We start from the raw sequence: 19,360 nt of genomic DNA on the forward strand, positions 1-19,360 counted from the left end.
TTTAAAGACACCTTTCAAGTGAAAGTGTGGGTGTTTCTCCTGTCTTATGAGACTGCTTCTCCTTTTTTAAACTAAAAATCTCACTTTAGAGGAAGGACAGGGATATAATTTGGTTAAATCACTGTAATACCGCTGAAAAAAATTACTGACTTTAGGGTATTCCTGAATACATAAAAAAATTTCTTTTTTCTTTATTTGTTTGTTTTTTGTTTTTAGGAGAAGACGCAAATAATTACAGCTTAGGAAAACAGAACAAAAACAGTCTTCCCACCAATGAACTCCCAACTTGGTGCTTGGGCTGTAGTTCATGTGAAGGAGAAGCAGCTTTGATTCTCTTACTCACAGGCCAGTGCATAGCAACATTCAGACAAAATCTCTGTCTGTGAGAGGTGAGGAGTGCTGAACCTTTATTTTGGTACTCAGTTGTTGTGGATTACATTGTCTTCTTTAAGGAAAAAGGCTTGTGAGCTTTTTTTTCATCTTTGCCTGCTGAACTTTTAGCTTTTGGTCTCAATTACTTGGTATTCTGTAAGCTTGCATGGATTCTGTAAGCTTACATCATTGATGCCTTTCATTAATTTGTCTTTCAATGAATTTAGCTGCCCTGTTGTCTCATCTTATGGTCTCATCATGGTCTTTTACCATGTTTTATGGCTGAGATGAAAGCATCACATTGAAGATAACTCTTATTTGAGGAGTGTCATCATTAATCCATTTTCCTTTTTAGCTTTTTTTGCCTAAAACCTGCAATTAGACATCCTTGTTAAGGAAAAAAAAAAGTTATATATTTGTAAAAAGAGAGCTCCAAAATTAAATTTATCTTTTTTTGATCCACTTTGTCACTTTCAAATAAATTTCTTGGGCTTCTCCAATCCAAATTTTTCCTGATGAATTAGTTGCTGTCATCTTTGTATTCTTGGAAAGAACCTGGGTTTCCAATTTGGTGGCTCATGGATGTCTGATTGAGCAGTGGTGTTGTGCAGGATCTTACAGAGCATAATTTCTGGCAGCCTTGGACACTAATGTCTTGCCATACTAAATTGTGGGGTTACCATCAGCTAAAGCAGTGAGTTAGGAAAAGCATGGTTGAAACCAGAAATTAATATTTCTATATAATTAAAAATAAATTATGTAATGTATAAATACATATTATATATATAAATATGTTATATATATATCTATATATTATACAATTCATATAATATATTCTATATCATATAATTATATATAATCTATTATATAATTATATATAATGTCTATAATTATATATATTATATAATGTATACAATATATTTATTATATATGATCATATATTATATATTATGTATTTAATTACATGATAATATTATATAATTATATAATATAAATTTATATATTATATAAAATATAATAATTTATAAATTAATACTTCTACACACTGGAGCTGCTTCATCCAAACTAAAAAATGGTATTGCATTTTAACCTCCCTTAATGCCTTAGCTATCTGTGGTTAATTTATAAGTAGTTCATTGGGACACAGGTTGTATGCTGAGATGACTAGACAAAACACTGACACTTTTAAAGACACCTTTCAAGTGAAAGTGTGGGTGTTTCTCCTGTCTTATGAGACTGCTTCTCCTTTTTTAAACTAAAAATCTCACTTTAGAGGAAGGACAGGGATATAATTTGGTTAAATCACTGTAATACCGCTGAAAAAAATTACTGACTTTAGGGTATTCCTGAATACATAAATACAAATAAGTCAGGCCTGAGCAACAATTTTAATGCCAGAATAGTTTTTTGAGCTGAACAAAGCAAGAGCATATATAGGTGCTTACAGTGGTGATGCACTGCAGTGGGTTAGTAATGAGACTTTTGTAAAGGAACTACTAATGTTCATGTTTTCCTGAACCAGAGTCAACAGGGATGTAAACATTGGTGTCTACACACAGCTCCATTACAAAATTTGCTGATTTTCCCTGTCTGATCTGCCTCCTGCTGAGTTAAAGAGGCAGCTTTAAGGTCAGCATACAAAAATCCTCATGCATGATACATTTATTTAATGTCTTTACTGCTAAAATCTACCTACATTCCTTAGTTCCTTTTGTTGGCAGAAAGTATCCTGAATAAAATTCTTCACTTCTTCTGTCTAATAGAAACAAATTCTGAGGTTCTCTTGTTTAACAACTGTGCAACCTCTTGCATCAAGATTAAACACTTTGTTTTGTCCCCAGGCAGTTGTATATTTGTTACTCTTGAGGCAGTGCTATTTGAAATAAATGGAATTGAAAGATCCTGAGAAATGGTTTCTGAAACACATATATTGTGTTATTCTCTCCTATGTGAGCAGAAAATGCTTCTGATGCTTCTCCCTGCACCCTTGCAAAGGAAAATAGCTGATATAAAAATATCACATGATGGGGGTGGTGAAAAGGTAAGCATTTTTATCCTCAGCCACTGAGGCTTTTTGCTGCTTATTGTCCTGAAAATAATTAGGTTATCTTTATGAAATGTATTACTATTCACTAAAGATAACATAGGTAAGGGCATAATAAAGGACAAAATAAAAGAGAGAAGGAAAAAGTGTCTCCTTTTCCGCCTCAAAAGGTACCATATGAAAACAAAACAAAAAATCCGTGGCTTGGAAATAGTCTTAAAAACTTCTCAAGGTTCAGATATATATTTTGGGCTGATGACAGGGCTTATCTCTTCTCCCTGATCAAAATAATAAATGCTCACCAAGAGAAAAAGTTCTTTTATGTTATAAAGAAAACAATTTCCATGTAGCTTTTGTGTGTGTGTACGCATATTCATAAAATATGGATTAGCAGCACTAGGTATTCAGCTAAGTAAATATTCATAAAATAAAGGTGAAATTGATATGCATTTCCCAATAGAGAGTAATAAGCATATTTTGATTTCCTAGTAAAACATCAGACTAAGGGGAGAGAAAGCACTTTCTTTTTGCCTGGACATGTTTTATTCCTCATTCTCATTGTGTTGATCCTGCTGGCAAACATTTTCTGACATTTTGAATATACAGTATTGCTAATATTGTTAAATGTAGAAAATTCAGGTCTATTGCTTAAAACATAAAATAGAAAGACATTTTGGATTTTTTTTTTCCTTTGATTCTAGGTTTTGTCTTTGGAGTACATTAAAGTTGCATATTTAGGTCCTTTTTTATATATATATCTGAGAGATAGATACGCCTTTTTTACTGAAATCCTTTATTCTCAGAAGTGTAGGTTCTGGTGCCTTGTTAGCAATATGTGCTAACAACCATTGGAAGACTCAATAAATAAGATATGTGCTGCAGTCATGAGCTGTATACTTGTAGGTATTCCTCATGGCTTTCTTTGCAGTACACATCATCATTTAGAGTAATAGAATGGAACTGTTTCTGAATAAACTGAAAATTAACTGGATGTTCTAAAGCTCTACCTGAGAGGTCTCAAGAACAGCTCCATTTCAAACATGGGCTCCATTTCAACAGGCTATTTCAAAATAGCCTGTTGAATGAGGAAAAATTTATATGTTGGTGATCAAACAGGCAAAAGTTTTTAAAAAATCAAATCCTTGAAGTAAAACAAAATGCAAATAGGAATTTTTTTTTGCTATTGATTTTATTTAATGCTTAAAAAGTTAGCTTAGGCTCCTGTTTTTCAGAAGCAGAGTGTTTCAAACCCAAAGTTGAAGAATATGTCTTCCTAGAATTAGTATTTGATGTAAAATAGGTTCGGAATGTGTCTCGTTCTTTACCAGAGTTTGTCACAGACATCTTTCATGAAAAATCCTTTCCTTAGGATTGTTCCTCCTGAGAAGCTGAGAGGCCTCAGGAACAAAATGTAAACATTGATTATCTGCTGCTGTGGAATGCAACAGGTGGATCTGTGATTGGCCCATGTTGGATGTTTCTAATTAATGGCCAATCACAGCCCAGCTGGCTCGGACAGAGAGCCGAGCCACAAACCTTTGTTATAATTTTTTGCTATTCTATTCTTAGCTAGCCTTCTGATGAAATCCTTTCTTCTATTCTTTTAGTATAGTTTTAATGTAATATATATGATAAAATAATAAATCAAGCCTTCTGAAACATGGAGTCAGATCCTCGTCTCTTCCCTCAAACTGAGACCCCTGTGAACATGGTCACAAGAGTTTCTGTTGATATTGATTCTTTGTTTCAGTTGGGCCTGTTTGTAGAAATTATTTCACCCCCTTCTTCTGTTTTGCCCTTCTGCTTGGGTCAGTTGGGTCAGTTCTCTTTCCAGGCTGGGGAGATGGGTTTATTTGTGTGTGTGCAGAGCTCACATCCTCATCCCTCTCTGCTGTTGTGGTGTTTTGTTCTTTGAACACAAACAGTACTTTCCAACAGCAGCCATGCTTTGGACAGCCAGGAAATGTGAGGTCTTTGTTCTACTCATTTTATGGGCTTTGCTGATTCATGCATTTATTAATGCATGGGCTATGTGTGTTCAGTTGTGTAATTTCAGTGTGCTCATTGCCAATAAGGAAAATAAAAACAAAACTGACTTTGGCAACTGGCATGGAGCTGGGCTGAGCCAGTAAATAAATGTTATGTATTTAAAGGATTTTTTTTTTTATTTTAGAGCTGTTAGAGGAAAGATGAACATTGTCATATGGTTTGAATTTTTTTGTCTAAATTAGATCATCATCTGCATGCCACTGATCATTTTCACATGCTGAATAAATTAGAACCATCATAAATGATGGCAGCAGTCTCCACTAACAGAGCTTGTTGATACCTGCTTGTTGAAGTCTATTATTTAAAATAATTCCTTTGGCTTTGTCAATGTTTACACAGGCCAGCATCTTTAATGTTGATTTAAGGTTATCTCTATGTTCCATAACTAGAATACAGAACATTTTTATTGATTTCTTAGCCACACTCTTCTACTTTACTATCCATAAATGAATTTTGATTCATAAAAGAAAAACCCTGGGAGTCAAATGTCAGCTATCATCCAATATATTGCTCTCTGCTGCAAGTAAAATAGTCTGCATCTCATCTTGAAAATATAATGCATGTAAGTCTTCTCTGAAAGAATTTCAATAAAATATTGATGTAAGTACTTTTTTTTCATTTTATTTGATAAGGTATTTTGAAGATATGGACAGCAGCACAAAACAAAGCCTGGAGTCATTCCATTTTGTATTTTGTATTTTTTGAGCTTTTCCACAAAAGGTGGATGTTTTATTTGTGTTAGAGAAAATACTCTGTGGTGGAAAATACTCTGTGGTATTGTCTTGAGTGATCTGTCTTAGTAGATTTTGTGCTGGGAGATATGATCAAGGCTAGCAAAGCCTAATAACAAACAAAACAAGTACTGTACACACTCCTCTGGATATCACATTTGTTACTTGCATCACATAAAGGTGCCCTGCTTTTAAAGAATGTGTTTCCACACAATGCTTCTAATTTTTTCCTCCTAAGTGTCTGGCTTGCTAATATGTGTTATTAGAATATTTTGTTTTGTTTAAAGACAAGGTGGTAATTCCATGAACAATCTAATCTGATTTTCTCTTCATACTTCACAGCCTGAAAAAAGACAAAGAAAGGCAGCTCATAATTGTGGGATCTCAGCACATCGTTCCCGATGTCCAGAGATGCCAGGAGAACCCTTGGGGGTCTCGAAAACCCTGGAATGTTGCCAAGAGTGTTTGGTGGCTTGATTTTGATCCATCCACAGAAGTAACAAGAGTCTGAGGACAAGAGAATCACTGTAGAGTAAAAGGTGTAAAAGAGACACATTTAGAGGGTGAGATATAGACTTTAAGGTTTTTGGTACAGGGGGGTTATGGAGACAAGATGGAGGGATCAGGGCGTGTCTTGTCCTTCTTCTTTCTTCTTCTTGTCCTCCATCTCCTGTGATGATGTTGGCACTTAGAGATTGGTTTATGGTGAAGGTGCACTTGCTAACATGGGCGAAAAGCATTGGGAAATAAAGGTAAATATTGTATACGTAGGTTTTAGTATAAAAAGACATGACCGCCCCGTGGGTGGTCAGAGAGTGCCTGTGACTGCCTGCAGATCAGACCTCTGTTGGGCAGACAGAAAAATTTTGTAGATAAGAAATAATAAACAACCTGAAGACCGAAAGCTGAAGAGTCGAGACTCGTCCTTTGCATCGCGCCCACCAAAGAACCACTCTACCCGTGTCGGGGCAGAGACAGACAGCCGGACCCGACACATAATGAGAAATCTGATGCCACCTGGAAAATTTGGACACCATAGAAGCTAGAAAAATTCCACCTTCTAGGGAGTTACACACTTGGAAAATAATTCATTGCAATTGATGTGGGGGTTTTTTTGGTTATGGGTTTTTTTTTTTTGGTTTTGTTTGTATTTTTTAGGACCTCACCTGACAGAAATCAGGTGACTGCTCTTCATTCTTTTTAATTCTTTTGCAGAAAGCAAAGGCAAGTCGTGTGATTTTTTGGGAAGAAATTAAAAAATGGTGATGACTAGCATTGCAGTGAATATCAAATGAATATATAATAACAGAACATTAGGAAACAATTAGAAAAAGTGCCTAGGCATTATTAATTCATGCACTATTCATTGTACCAATATTGATCATGTGAAAGAAGTGTGGTGTTAGTTACATTTTAATCATTCAGCGTTGAAGAAGGACTAATTATTTTCAAATAGCGATGGGAAGGATCCAGTTTTATTAAAAAAAAAATCATGGAATGTCTAATTTACTCCCACAGCATTTTAATAGGGGAAAGATATGGCTACCATTATTTGTAGGACAGTGGAGGATATCACAGCAATTGATCATGTTTCAACTCTTGTGGTACTGCTGCCCTCACAGGAGGCTGTGTTAACTATGGGATGGCTCATTCCTCACCCATCCAGAATAGGGCTGAGCATTATGTCCCTTCCAGCCAAAATACTTGGATTTCTTCAGTGCTTCAGAAGAGTCCTGGGGAATGAGAGCAGCAGGTAGGACTCGGGGTCAGTGAGGGAAGTGCCTGAAATGGGTAAAAGTGGACTATAAAGGGAGTAGCACTGGGTGTGTCCAACTCCCTGCTGCCCTTTTCCTCCACTGGGGAAAGCATTTAGGGGCTTCCAGTCCCCTCTGAGGAAAGAAGATGCTCATATCTCCTTGGAAAATCATCTCTGATCTTGCTGAGGTGTATGCCTGAGAGGAAAACTGAAAGTTTGGTGCCTCCTTCATAGGAAGGAGGGTTTCTTGGGTTGAGGCTTTCTAAAGATGCTCAGATAAGGTGTTCAGGAGTTTGGAGCCTGGTGGAACAGCTGTGAATTAAAAAAGCAGATACTAACATACTTCATGGCCAAGATGCTAAACCACAAGCCTGTTTGTATGTTTTATATAGGATAGCTCCTTGGGGTTTTTTTCTCCCTTCTCTAGGCAAAGTACCTCATAATGCTTCCAAATTGAGAGATGGATCTCTAAGGACTTGTCTGCTACCCAAATGCAGTTCTGTGAGCTTTTCTTCCTGGAGTGACATCCTCATGGGTGGGGGCTTGGCGGGCTTGCTTCGAAAATAGCTTGTGTCTCACTCTAATTTCTGTATCTTGCCATAACTTGTGGTTTAGGAGACCTCAGATCAGGTGTAATGACACAGCCAAAACACAGAAGGACAGCTGGGTGGTGTGTTGTGGTGTTGTGGGTCCCAGGATGAGGTGAGAGATGGGAATCTGACTCCAAGTTCTCAGAAGGCTGATTTATTATTTTACATGTTGTATATTATATTATATTATATTATATTATATTATATTATATTATATTATATTATATTATATTATATTATATTATATTATATTATATTATATTATATTATATTATATTATATTATATTATATACTAAAACCATACTAAAGGAAGAGAAAGGAGACATCAGAAGGCTAGACAAGAATAATAAAAACCTGTGACAGACTCAGAGAGCCCTACACGGCTGGACTGGGACTGGTCATTAATTAAAACCAATTCACATGGAGCCAATCAAAGATGCACCTGTCGGTGAGCAACCTCCAAACCACATTCCAAGCAATCAGATAATTATTGTTTACATTTCTGTTCTGAGGCTTCTCAGCTTCCCAGGAGAAAAATCCTGGCAAAGGGATTTTTCATAAACTATCATGGTGACAGTGGTGGGAATCAGTGAGCTAAATCTGGGGTGATTTAAGTGGTAATTTTACTTTAAATGAATAGTGCTTGGGAAAAGCTCAAGAATATGTGTTTAGGTCAGTGGAAACAAAGCCTATTGTAGCTTTTTGCTTTGTACTTTGTCTATTTTGCATGTTAGAGGAAGGTAAAGATGAACCTGTAAACCATAGTAACATACAATTAGTATTGCAACAGGTTTACTTTGGTATATTGTCTTTTTTGTAACCTCTGGGTCTGGTATATTTATGTTATTTGGGGACAAAAATAACACATATTTTCTGTATGTGGATTGGTTGGTTTAAATTCACGAAAAAAGCCACAGGTTCTTGCTTTGGTATTGGACTCTTGAGTGGATGCTTTTCATTATATTATCTTCCATAGTTTTATATAGTATTGATGAAATTGAAAATCAGTGACCTGACAAAAACAAAATAATACAGCATGAAAATTGCTACCATGATTTCATGCTGTGCTAATGCAAGGATGTCATTCCTGCTTCAAAATAATAACAGTGTTTTGCTTCTGAACTTAAAGCATCTCTCTCTCCCTCTCTTCCTCTGCCCACCCCTCCTTTTCCTTTTAAAGAGAGTTGATGCCACAATGAAATTCTTTTTAATCACATATCTTGGTTGTTTGTTAGTGAGTAACCAGTACTAACAGGCAATTTTTTTTGAGGCAGAGAGTGGAATCTCTGTTTTGCATGAGCATATGCAGAAATGCAGAAAGAAGCAGGCTTAACAGTCACTATAACAGGGCTAATTGCAGAATTTGGGAATTTTTTCAGTCATTCTTCCTCAAAGAACAATCAGGCTGCATGGCAGCTCTCTTTGAATTCCCACAGGTCACTGCTTGTCTTGGAATATGCAGAAGTGATATTCACTTTCTGTTCTCAACAATTCCTATTCTCCTACAGGTGCCAGAAAAGCTTTGAGGAAAGACACAAATCCCGATTAACATACACGCTGAACTTGGAACAATGTGATCAGGTTTGCACCTGATTAGAGACCTCCTTATTGAACCTTCCTATCTTGCCAATGGTGGTAGAACCTACAAATGAGATGTAACAATTCCATGGAAGGTGAGGAGGTCCTGGTGAAGTTGTGCCATGTGGGAAGTGTGTCTTTCAGGTCCCAGATAACCTGGTCAGACTCTGCCATCATAAAAACTTCTCTGTCCAGAGAGGGAGGGAGAAAATGCCAAGTCTCAAGTTAAAGGACAGCACCAGCTCCTCCTTGTTTTGGCTGTCCCTCTGTTTCTTCACTGTTGGCTGTCCCTCTGTTTCTTCACTCCTTACAGAAGAGGGGGGCCCTGGCTGTTCATGTGTGCACAGAATGAAGTATCCATCTCTCCTGTACTTCATGGAGGAGATGGAAAGGGAACAGGAAGAAACAGAGCACCGTGCCCTCACCTCATGCTCTAGGTGACTCGCCTCAAGAATAGAGGTAAATTTAAAAAAAAACCAAACAGACCTGTCCTCCTTCCCCTGTCACAGACACATGTTATGAAAAATCCTTTCCTTAGGATTTTTTCTCCTGAGAAGCTGACAGGCCTCAGAAATGAAATGTAAACATTGATTATCTGCTGCTGTGGAATGCAACAGGTAGATCTGTGATTGGTCTCATGTGGCTGTTTCTAATTCATGGCCAATCACAGTCAGCTGGCTTGGACAGTCTGAGAGTCACAAGCCTTTGTTATCATTCCATTCCACTATTTTTCCTTGCTAGCCTTCTGATGAAATCCTTTCTTCTATTCTTCTAGTATAGTTTTAATGTAATATATATCATAAAATAATAAATCAGCCTTCAGAAACATGGAGTCACATTCTCATCTCTTCCCTCATCCTGGGACCCCTGTGAACACCACCACATTCCCCCATCCAAGAAATAGTTTACTGCATGGAATAGTTTATTTAGCACAGAGCTGGAGGGCTGCTGGTACAAAAGTCTGTCTGTGTGTTTACTCATTCACAGTTAAAGAATTCGCCCACAATAATTGAGGTCTGAACCGATTCAGAATCTCTTCTCATGTACAAGGACTTTCCTTGACCTTGGTTATTTTAGGCAGAAAATAATTTATGATTCAGTGAGCCAGAGAGAAGATACATGTGAACATGAGGCTTAGTGGTTAGTATTCACCTGAGGGCTCCAGTTTCCATGCTAAGGACAGACTCAGCTCTAATGTCAGCTTTTGACACAGTGATTTGAAGTTCTCTTCCCAGCTAAGGTGGTTCATGTGCTGTAGAACTCTCCAGTTTAGCATTGTCCTCTGTAACTTCATAGCCTCCATGAGGAGATGGGAACATCCTAATGGGTATGCTAACCCACCTCTTTAAAGATAGGAATATGGGGTTGAGTTTCTCTGACCACAGGAAATAGTTCAATCAGCCTGGAAGATGGTTCTGACTGTTTATGAGCTGTTTTATAGAGTCAAATAAGAGGTACCTCATCCTGCAGCTTAATTAAAAAGAACAAGGACAACCTCTCCTTTATTTTCAAAGAGGTAATATTGGTCACTTCTTACTTAAGACAGAGGTTTTTGTGAAGTCACACTTCTATTCTGGATGCTTCTTATTAATAATCTCAAATGGTTCTTTGGTGAACAGGCTAGTTTGGCTCACCAGCTGACTTATCATTCTGTCACATTCTCAGAATGATTTTCAGAATTTTCAATCTCTATCGGATAGCATTAGGACAAATATGAAATAGGTACTAAAGAAGAAAAAAAGTCTCCTTCCAAAAGATAATTTTTTATTTGCTGAATTAATTTCATTCTGGAACAGAGTGTTTCAAATCATTCACTAAGTCCTGCTTGCTTCTCAGCCTGCCTGGAGCTCTCTGTGCTTTGTCTTGCTAATAAAGTGTTGTGTGGTTCAGTTTTATGTTTGTTTCTTAAACTGCTCTTCCCTGTTGCCACTGTTTGTTCTGGTTGTTTGCGGTTTCAGCATCTCTTGTTTGCTCTCCTCCCCTGCTGCCTTTCCATTCTTGCAGCCCTCTGGGGTTTTGCTGTGAACTGCCCATCTGATGGGTTTCCTGCTGACTTTATCTGATTGCTGGAGCTCCAGCAGTAGCTGCACAGAAGGCTGGAGCACCATCCCTGGGTTCCGCGCTGCCAGGTGCTCCAGCCACTCAGCTCCAGTACCTGCTCTAGCTCTGAGACTGCCTGGTACCAACCAGGCAGGGTGAAAGGAATTTTTTGGTCTGTTCTTTCATTTTTTATATATCTATGCCAAAAGATTCTCCAAGTGTGGTTATTTAGTTATTTGGATAGCATAGGAGATTGTTGTAACTTGATTAAGAAGTTCTAATCTAAGTACAGGAATGTCATCTGAGGACCTTGATTGCTTTGTGTCTTTTACTAAATATGATGAGGGTTTTGTTTTTTTTTTTCCTTTGGTGAACATTTTTTTTTTCCTTCACAGATAGAATCTTTTCAATGAATAGGATTTGTTCATAATTACTTGTTGTGAAAAACAGATTTTTATTACTGATAGAAGCATGAGGCGAAAAAAGAGGTATAGAGTTTAACATTCTTTATGATAGAATTTAAATTTACCATAAAATTAAACCCTGAATTTGAATTAAATACATTGATTTAAAACCTTTGTGGAGTTATTCATTCAGTCTGGCATCTTGAATTTTTCAAGAGATTATTTTTTTCTAGTATTAGGATACTTACAGGATGGAGGTAAAAGTCAAAAGATGTGTTTTATATAATATCCTTGCTAATACATTTAATCAGTATATTTATTGATATTGAAAATTTTGTTTCACACATTTTTAGAACTGCCCCCATGCTGTATGAAGACAAATTAATCATATCCAAAAAAATGAAAAAAGAGTATGAAGAAGGAGATGGAAAGAAAAGGAATGATAAATGGAGTGACTGCAGTTATTATACCAGAACATGTGGGCTTTGATTTTTGTTGTTACTTTTCTTTTCATCATGGGAGAGGTCCTTTTCAGAGCTTACAGAGTTTTGAAAACATTTTAATGGAATTTTTTGGGGAGGATTTTTCAGTCATCACAAGGCAAGGGGAGATCATCAAGGGAAAGAGCAGGGTGAGTAGAGGAAGAGGGAGAATTGGAAGATGGTGCAGGGGGAAGGTGAGGGAGTGCTGGGGCTCTGGGGGGTGCCAAATGCATGAAGGGCCCAAGGGAAAACCACAGAGAGCAGAGTGGTCATAGTGACAGTGCCAGGTTTCAGTTTGTGTTTCCATTATCTTCCATCAATAATGAGATTATTCATGATAGAGCTGCTGAATGCACCCCTGCCCACACCCCCCTGCCCACCCCAAATCTTGTTCATACCTCCCCAGTTTCTGAGACATTAAACTTACACTGAGGTGCAGATTTCATACTCTGTGGCTGGGTCATTTTTGATTTCGTGCTGAGAAGAGTTTTCTTCCTGGTGTTTTAAAATTCTTCTGCAGCTAGAAGAGAATACTTTTTCTAATGCCAGATTAAATGCTAATAAAATGTCACATTTAAAACCAGGTGGTTTTAAAGTCAGGTGGTTTCACAGGAACTGTGAAACACACAGCTGGTTCCAAATAGAAGGGGTAATATTCTGATTTATTTTTTTTTAATCTATGTAATTTGACTTTTAGTTAAAATAAAAGAATGGACAATATTCAAGTACATTGTGAATGCAATGGGTCAGTTTCACATTTGGGAGAACAAGTTCAGGTAAAAACAAGATATGTGTTATTAATGAGCTTAATTTGTCATTGAAACAATGTTTCTTCAAATGTGGTGGTTATTTGTTGTTGGAACCCTAAATTGCACCTGCACATCCTCCTAAAATAAACAGCAATTGAAGCGGCATATTTTGGTTTGATGCAGGATTTCTCAGATTTTAGGTGAATTCTATAGATGCTATCAGGCTAGATAAACAGATTTGTTCTTTCTGTGTTTTTGATTCCTGAAGGCACACTCTACAACAGCTTTACACATCAGTCCCAGCAATTACATTTGGCCACTGGGTTCCCAAACCGCTCCGGGCCAGAGCGGAGGCAGAGGCTGCAGGGAGATGAAAATCTGGGAGCACCCCCCGTCTGTGGGGTCAGATGCAAAACAAACTTGTCTTCATAGAGCCACATCAGCAGTGGGGGAAGCTGTCTGCACAGCCACGGGGAGGTTTTTGTTCTGCATGCGCTGTGTTGCTTTAGGGGCGATTTCAAGCGCTGCTTTCCAAGAATGCGCATCAGTGGTTTTCCAAAGGCCTTCCAGAGATCCAAACTGATCTGCCACAGTACACACCACCTCCTTGTGGTATCCCTGTGGATAGGAGCTGCTTTGCTGCTCTTCCTGCTTCCTCTTACTGAACACGATGTGTTCACAGGAGGTTAATCCAGAAACCATTCATGTCTTCTGCAGAAACAGGAATGTCAGTTTTGGCCAGTGACTGACACAGGATTTAAATGGCAAGCAGAAAATTGTTCCTGCTTATTATCAGAAAGGTACCTAGCCATAATGTTTTGTAGGTGTAGGCTGGTCACAGCAAATAGTAAATCTGCTCCAGGTATTTATGTTTTGCTTTAGGTTGCAGAAAATTCCACAATTCTACTTCTGTATTGCACAGCTTGCTCCTGCTAGTTGCTGTACAATTACTGAATTAGAAAGTCAGGTGAATTTATAAAATAGTGAAAAGTAGGTGTTTCTTCATGGATACATTTGCTTTGTTGTTGGAATACATGTGTAGTGATACAATGCTTTGTGACACTGGTCACAAAATAAAAATAGAATATATTTTCCTCCAATTTATTCCATTTAAAGAATTAAAGAAATTAAGCTTCCTTATCTTTTACCTGCATTTTGCAGAGAAACTGTGATCTCTTACTCTCTAGGAAGCTTCTCCCTATTAGTTTACCCATTGGCACTGGCTGACATGGAGCCTGTGGAGCCTGAAGTTGGTGTTCTGCAGCTCAGAGGGGTGTGCTCAGAAAGAAAAATCCAAATGTTGCCTACATATGTGCAACTCGCTTTGACTCCAGGGCAGGAGATCTGCACTTGGGCTAAACAAGAAATTGATTTGTCAGTTCACTGACCGACTTGAAAATAAATAAATTAAAACGGTTCCAGCTGACAAGAAACAGACCTCTCTTTACTCCTCCCCACTTCTTTTTCCCAGCTTATCAAAGCAAGATGCTTTTTTCAAACAAAAGATAAATTATTTCCCAGACTGTGACGGTGTTCACAGGGGTCTTAGGATGAGGGAAGAGACGAGGACCTGACTCCATGTTTCAGAATGCTTGATTTATTATTCTCTGATATATATTATATTAAAACTATACTGAAATAATAGAAGAAAGGATTTCATCAGAAGGCTAGCTAAGAATAGAATAGCAAAGAATGATAACAAAAGCTTGTGGCTCGGACTCTCTGTCCAAGCCAGCTGGGCTGTGATTGGCCATTAATTACAAACAAACAACATGGGCCAATCACAGATCCACCTGTTGCATTCCACAGCAGCAGATAACCAATGTTTACATTTCATTCTTGAAGCCTCTCAGCTTCTCAAGAGGAAAAATCCTAAAGAAAAGATTTTTCATAGGAGATGTCTGTGACACCAGACATTTTAGATAAAAGCAAAAGCTAGATTTTAGGGCGATGTATGGGTGCTGCAGTTTTCTTTTGTATACTGGACCAGAAGCAGTCCAAATCTCTACTGATTTTAAGGAGATGTATTTCCCTCCCAGTTAACTTGAAAGAAAATTACCTAGCTGTGGAGTTCTATGCTACTAGAGAATGTTGTACCTTTCTGTTGGAACATCTCTGCTTTGTATTGAATGTCTTTTGGTCAGCAGCACAAAAAGTAACTCTACAGTCTGCTGTTAAGAACATTTTGGGGATTCCCAGGTTCCTGTATTAATGAATCCAAGTGCTCAATAGGAGAGAAATGATAGACTGAGGGGGCATTAGCCCACAGTTCTTCAATTTTCTTGATTTGGTTCAGAGAGAGATTGGATTTGGATCTGAGCCTCTGGCATCATGTTTTAATTGTTGGTCTGCAAAGCAAGAAAGCTCCTTTTGGGCAAAATATTGTGAAAGTAAAAATGGTTAAAATATTATGGGGGAAATAAGAAGTAGCCGCTTTGGCATGAGCAGATCACTGTCTAGAACTACCTGAAAGGAGATTGTGGTGAGGTGGAGGTTGGTGTCTTCTCCCAGGTGACAATTTATACAATGAGCTGAAACAGACTTGTGCTGCACTGGAGTGGTTTAGATTGGATAATCATAAAAATGCCCTCACTGAAAGGCTTGTCAGACATCAGAACAAACTGCCAAAAGAAGTGGTTGAGTCACCAACCCTGTAGACTTTGAAAAGACATGTAGATGTGGCACTTGGGGACATGGATTAGTGGCAGTGCTTCACAGTGCTGAGCTAACAGCTGGACTCAGTCTTAGAGGTCTGTTCAAATGGAAAATTTTAGTGATTGTATAACCTAATCATTGGGAATCTTGTTTCTTTTGTATTATTTGGTGGGAGCTACTCAGTGTGGACTTGCCTTGATTTTCTATTTGCTTGAGTTTGGAAAGGAGAAGACATATAGCTTCTAGTCTGAGAGTTTAATATATCTGAAATGTATGGTGAAACTTTTCTTGGTCATGAGAATGGCATTATCTTGCTTTGCTATAAGTTTAGCATGGTGATATTTTAATTCTTGCAAAATTCTCTACTACATTTACGCATCCAGAAGATATTTTCCCTTTTAAATGCAGTAAGATGGCATAGTATGCCTCTGAAATTATTACTCTCACAAAAAATGGTGAGACTTAGCTCCAGAAAATATTCTTGAATCTAAATTTCATAAGTAAAGACAATTGGTTCTTTCTGTGTTTTTAATAAATTTAATTTAATTCATCCATTCCTTTTGTTGAGACAAGTTAGTGCAAAATCTTACCTGCCTGGTCTGGCATAATGATTTTAAGTCAGTGGACAAGCTGTCATGATTTCAGTCTCCTTTTGAGTCCCCCTCTCACCATTTTCCAGGCACTCCTAGTGCCTGGGATGGTATTTTTAAATAGCTTTGGAGCTGTGCTGCTTAGGATTGACATTTCACTCAGTTTGCACAGCCTTCCTTTGTGTGACAGTTAATTTAAACCTCGTGGTTCTGTTCTAGCATAATTTCCCCATCCTCTTCAGGTGGGCAGCCCCTTACCTGAAGCCACAGGTACACTTACACTTGCTGAAGAAATCTGCTTACATGACCTTGAATGATTTATCTGCTTGCATTTCTCCAGAATTTGCAGAACCAATGGCCTTGGAAGACAGTGGTGTGGGGAAAAGCACCATTGGGAATGTTCAGCTCCTCATGATGGAGGTAGCGCTTCGTTGTGTGAGCCAAGCACTGGATTTTTGCATGGTGTCCTGAGATGGCTCTGTCTGCTTGCAGCGAGTAAAAACCAGCTCAAGACAGCTTGTAAGGGCTCCCCCCTCTTTGGGCTAGCTTGGCTCTCTAGGTCCCAACTCCTTTTCCTCCCTGCCTGAAGGTTCAGGGGAAAAGAAGCTCAGGCTTATGTTTCAGAACAGAACTCCAAGCAGCTTGTGACTGTACCCCAGAATTGTGTTTGTGGGCACATGGGTTAGATTTCTCTCATTCTTTGAGCAGCAAAGTGGAAGAAAGCTGGTTGGCTTTTTAAAAATACAATGATATTTTAAGTGTACTGTCTGTCTGAGTCATGCAAAATCTTAGTGATTTCCCCACTGTGAATAGCGTTGCCTAAAAATTACCTTAAATGTTCAATTATTTGATATTCCAGTTCTGTCTCAAATTTTTGAGAAATGTACTTTATTCTGCTAACTATATTCCCTCCTATACTTGGTAGGCTTTATTATTTTTTTTTCTCTTTGTCTATGAACTTATTTGCATATGCTCAGTAGACTAATTAAGGTTCCTGAAGGTTTAACCTTGTCTTATACAGTAGATCCTGAGACTTGTCATGGTGTCAGCTCAGTAGGCTGGAGGGAAGGGTTCCAGAAAATATTGTGTAATATTGCCAAACAGGGCTTTGCTGTTGAAATTACTCATTTCACAGAGCTTAGGTCAATGTTAATGTGACAGAGGAGATTTAATCCTGTGGGAAGGTGTTTACATCACATGGTTTTAAAAGAAATTTTATCACCTGGGTCTAAAGGGAACTGTGCTGTTAGTATTTTCCTTAATTGTTCTTTAATTCATGAAAGAAAACTGTACTTTTAATTAATTTCCAAACAAAAGCAAATTATACACTTTGCTTATAACTGAGTGCACTGGAATGGATCTGCATCAGCAGAGATTATTCCCCTGGTTTTGTGTAAAGGAAACATATTTCTGAAATAATTGCAGAAATATTAGGGGGACCCTCCTACCCTAGTTATTTCAAAAGAGAGGCCAGACAATTACAGCAGCTCAGGTCAGCCAGATCCTGCTCTCCTTGATGTCATGGTGTGATGCCATCAAACAGTGTTAGCTGCTGGTGTTGTACCTTTTGTTTGATAAAAGGAAAAACATTTAAAATGTCACTGATTTTACCTCATGGAACAGTTGCTAGTCCTTTTACTTGAGATTATATACTCTAGCTGTGGAATACTTATTATTTTCTCATAAGAGCTTCTAATTTCCTTCTATTCGTGAGACAGAGATCTTCACTGGATTTGCAGTACTCAAAAATAATAGAGGGCAACATAATTTATATTTTCGGGTTTTTTAATTGTCCAGAGAGTAGATGATGTCATTACCCTGTGTTTGGGCCAAATACACAATGTATACACATCCTAGAGCAAAGATTTGTGCCAAAATTGCACCCTTGCCTATAGCATTGACAAGCCTCAAAAAATATACAGGTACATCAAAATGAAAAAACTAAAAAAAAATAAAACCAAGAGCACGCAAGAAAGAAATCCTCTTTTGTTGTATAATAGTGAAGAGATGTATCAAAATCCATAAATTAGGCAGAACTTTAAATCCACATATAATTTCAATTACATACATCTGTTTCTCCTTAGGAAGAATGAAGTGAGGTCAACAACTAAACATTTTACAGCCATCAAGATTCTGGGATGCTTTTAAAGCTATATACATATGTGATTTGTAAGAAACCTATTTATATGTAAAATTTCTCATTTGAACATTCATTCCTTTTATTATGCAAACGCAAAATTTTTTGGAAGCTCTAGGCTTGGAATTGAAGTGAATGCACGTATCTCAGCCCAATGGTATTGCTCTAATTTTTTTCATTTTAACCCCCTGATGTTTCTGTTACCAGGAAGAAAAATATCTGTTTAACTTTCAGATCTGCAGATAGTAGGGAATAGATGGGGCATAGATTTTCCTTCAGAAAAGTATGTAAAAGGTTTCTGAGTTCTTTGACAAAAATAAAAATTAGAGCCTTAATGGAGGTTTTTGAGAGCAGATGAGCAAGGGAGGAACATTATATGCTGGGACTCAAGGTAGAAGACTTTTGAAATCTTTGAATTATATGTAATTTCATGTATTTGAGTGGCAGTTCCTGTCCTTCTCTCACCCACTACCAGGCACAGCCTTGAACAGAGCCCAGTTCATTCAGCTGTGATGGTCTCATTGTGACCCTGGTGACGTGTCATACAGAACATCATTTTAACAATAATGTTAATGAAATTGATGACTTTACTGATAAGGTTTATAGTAACACAAAACAAAATGGAAATACATTTTACGTTCATCCTAAATGCATGGTATAATGTATTGACCCTCCTCGAGCTTGCAGCCTTCTTGAATTCCTCAAATATTAAAAAGTGAGCAAGGACTTAAGTAAGCTTGCTCAACAATAAAGCAAACAAGAAAGCAGAATCGCTTGGAATACATAATCATAAAACCTTCATGCATAAAATAAAAAGCAAAATACTGACCTAAATTGTTAATAACGGGAAAAGTCTGTTAATACCTGTTGTATAAACCCCTAATCTTTACAGTTGTTAACAGAAACTGGAGTGCATGCATAAAAAACATCTCTTCACAGCAATACTGTTATCCACATCAATCAAGATAATCCCACAGTAAAACCTTGCTAAAGAAGAAATGTGGCATGTTTGGATAATGTCAATGATTAGAAAACATGTCCCAGAAAATGCCATGCAAAACAAGTTTAAATATTAATGCACACCTTCCTAGCCCTTTTCAAACTGAGTCTCAAATTATGTACGTGGACCTCAAGGCCTGAAGTCTGATTTCACTTCCAGATGTGAAACAAACAGAAGTTTCT

General features: G+C 37.6%; 1 long non-coding RNA gene across 1 annotated transcript; it reads left to right on the plus strand.

Annotated features, from left to right (window-relative positions):
* Positions 1-254: 254 nt before the first annotated feature.
* On the plus strand, positions 255-16,662 carry LOC139604219 (uncharacterized). The gene is made up of 3 exons (XR_011683915.1): positions 255-389; positions 2,330-2,413; positions 16,382-16,662. It is a non-coding gene; the product is annotated as an uncharacterized lncRNA (long non-coding RNA).
* The last annotated feature ends 2,698 nt before the right edge of the window (positions 16,663-19,360 follow it).

The sequence above is a fragment of the Agelaius tricolor genome, unplaced genomic scaffold, assembly GCF_023055355.1.
Source record: "Agelaius tricolor isolate 1412-34295 unplaced genomic scaffold, bAgeTri1.0.p SCAF_47, whole genome shotgun sequence".
NCBI classification, from domain to species: domain Eukaryota; kingdom Metazoa; phylum Chordata; class Aves; order Passeriformes; family Icteridae; genus Agelaius; species Agelaius tricolor.